Below are 3,190 nucleotides of genomic sequence, written 5' to 3'. Positions count from 1 at the left end.
TTCATCATCATACAAAATTGTATCCAAATACTACTACATCAAAACCTGGAGCATCAAAAACCTGAAGCATCAAAACCTAGAGCATCTACAACAAAACCTGGAGCATCAAAAACCTGAAGCATCAAAACCTGGCGCTACAACTACATCAAAATCTGAAGCATCAAAACCTGAAGAATACAACTACATCAAAACCTGGAGCATCAAAACCTGGAGCATTACACTTATACTTACAGTAGCACTAACCACTTATACTTACAGTAGCACTAACCAAAATCCTAGCTAGCAGTAGCAATAAAGAACATCAACATACAAAATTCCAGAGATAATTAAATAGCAGAAGCTTGAGCATCGTATGGAAATGCTAGTGACTACAAATGAAAATGCTATTACTCATAAATATTCCCCAAAATGAAATGCTAGTGACTTCAAATGAAAATGAAAATGCTTGAACATCAACCATCTATGCATTCTCATCTTGCAACCAGGGAGCATGAGCATGATCATTTCATAAAATTCAAACAGTAGCATTTTCTAAACCTAAATTTTCTACTGCCAACAAATCCTAGCATCAATTCAAAATCAACTAGGCAGTAGCATTTAATTTTATTAAAAAACCTACTGCATTGTATTGAAAAACCTACTGCATTGTTCATTTTATTGAACCATTAGCTATACTGCAAGAAATGAATTAAAAAAACAGCAAGCAATGAATTAAAAATAATTGCAAGAACTTTATTAGCTTTAGTGCAAGCAATGAATTAAAAAAACAGTAACCAATGAATTAAAAAAATAGCAAGCAATAAATGAAATAGCATTTGACTGCATCATTTGCATTTACATTTAAACCAGTAGCATCATTTGCATGAACAAGAGAACCTAAATCAATTAGGCAGTAGCAATGTTTTGACTTCATTTTACAAAAGGAGGACCTTATCAAATGAGGCAGTACTAAAGGCTTTTTGGTCATATATGTTGCCCAATGAACTTATCAAATGAGGACAATGGCCAGAGACATAGAAAATTCATATCAAAATTCATACTGACTCTCTGTTAACCCTCTTTTAAACATTGTCAAAATTCTTATCATCTGTCTAAATCAAAATTCATACTGACCATCAAATTTCTATTTGACTAACACATCAAAATTCATAAATTGAATGTCCACATAAGCTACACCAGCACTACATCAAAATTCATACTGACCATCAAAATTCTATTTGACTATATGTATATGCAACATTGTCAATTGCTCAATCAAAATTAAGTACATCACCAGCAAGAAGTTAAGCAAATTGAGAACCAAATTGAGAGGCATAGGGGAGAGGGAGGGAGGCACAGGGGAGAGGGAGGGATGCATAGGGGAGAGGGAGGGGGCACAGGGGAGAGGGAGGGAGGCACAGGGGAGAGGGAGGGATCTCACTGATGGCGGCGCTAGGCGGTGATGGCGAGCGCAGGCGGTGGCAGGATTGGGGATGGGCACAGGGCAGTGGGGAGGGGGACAAGTGAGTGGGGACGGGGGAGAGGGCCTCTCACCGAATGGCGGCGGCGCAAGGTTGCGATGGTGGCGGCGTTGTCCTCCTCGTCCTCCTCCTCTGCGGCGGCGTGGCGGTCCTCCTCCTCCTCGATCCGCGGCGGCGGCTCGGGCTCGGGCGTCCTGCTCGGCGCGCGGCGGCGTGGCGGTCCTCCTCCTCCTCGGCGGCGCTAGGCGGTGGCGGTCCTCCTCCTCCTCGACGCTAGGCGGTGGTTGCGAGAGCACGGTGGGCGCGCGCTAGGTTTTGGCTCGTCGGGGAAGAAACCGATGTTGTGAGGGGGAAGAAAGGTTCGAGTCGATTATTTCACCAAGTGTCTAAGTTCTGTGGCGCACCCCTCCATGTGCGCCACGGAGTTAGCATTCTGTGGCGCATCAACTCGACATGCGCCACGGAATTCCTTAATTCCGTGGCGCACCTAAAGGGGCGTGCGCCACGAATTTAGACACTTAGCAAAACAAAATGGTTTACTGCTGTGTACCGACAGCTTACTTAGCACTAGCCCAGTGGTTAAGGTCAATGTTAGCCCATTAGTAGCCAGGTTCGAACCTTGGCTGCTACACAATTTTTCTTCTTTTTTTCATATTTTAGTTACATTTCAATAAATAACACAACATTATTTAGTAATTAGTAGAGTATTATAAATTACTTGTCTCATACAAACATGTACGTTCTTGTTTCTCTCACACACACATGCATGTACTTGTCTAACACACACTCACACACATGTGATAGACCAAAAAAGATCTTCTTCGTCCCGGCTCCGAGCTCTAGCTAGCGTCTCTTCGCAATCTTCTTGCCCTTTTGGTTGTTGGCGGTTGAATACTTTATACCGGCCACCTTGAGATTTCTTCGCGTGAACGGACAACCTTTAGAGGGTAGGGAGGTCTTCCTTCTTACTTTACTAGTAGTAGGCATGTCGAAGTGCTCGTCGAATTCCTCCTCCATCTTCGGGTCACCGTTCTTGTCCAAGTCTTCCTCGTTGGCGTCTCCTTGCATTCCTATGATGCTCCTCTTGCCCCTCCTCACGACAACACGGCTAGGCCTCGACGGATCGGTGATGAAGAAGCATTGGTCAACTTGGCTACCGAGTACCCATGGCTCATTTTTCGCGGATGCGTTCTTCGATTTTGCATCGGGTATAACCATGGTTGTGAAATATCGGCCTTCTTTTTCGACCTTCTTGGCCCATCTCACACGAAACATTGGCACCGTCTCTCCACAGTAATTGAGCTCCCATATCTCCTCGATCCTTCCAAAAAATCTTTCCTTGACATTAGTCTCGTCATCGGCGTATGACAAGCATAGTTACTCCTGAGTTTTGATTTTCACTATTTCTGTCCTTTTCCTCGGTGTAGAATCTCGTAACCGTTGATGTCGTACCCCCGATAGGTCCTTACGTTATGCGCGGGTCCCCGTAATAAGGTGTATATGAGTTTTTCATCTTCGGTAGAAGGCGTATTTCTCTGTGCTTCAACCAGTTGAGTTTGCTTGAACCAACGCGTGAAGCTGGAGTTGTGCTTTTTGGTTACGTCTCCCATCTTCCTCGGCCGGCCCATATCGATGTAATTCTGCTCGACCATGCTTTTGTGCTCTTGCACGAAAGGTTCGGTCAGTTTTAAGTGTTGTAGCGCGACCCGGTGAGCCCTGTCAAAGTCGTC

The sequence above is a fragment of the Lolium rigidum genome, chromosome 6 (assembly GCF_022539505.1).
Source record: "Lolium rigidum isolate FL_2022 chromosome 6, APGP_CSIRO_Lrig_0.1, whole genome shotgun sequence".
Lineage (NCBI taxonomy): Eukaryota > Viridiplantae > Streptophyta > Magnoliopsida > Poales > Poaceae > Lolium > Lolium rigidum.
This window is presented reverse-complemented; position numbering follows the sequence as displayed.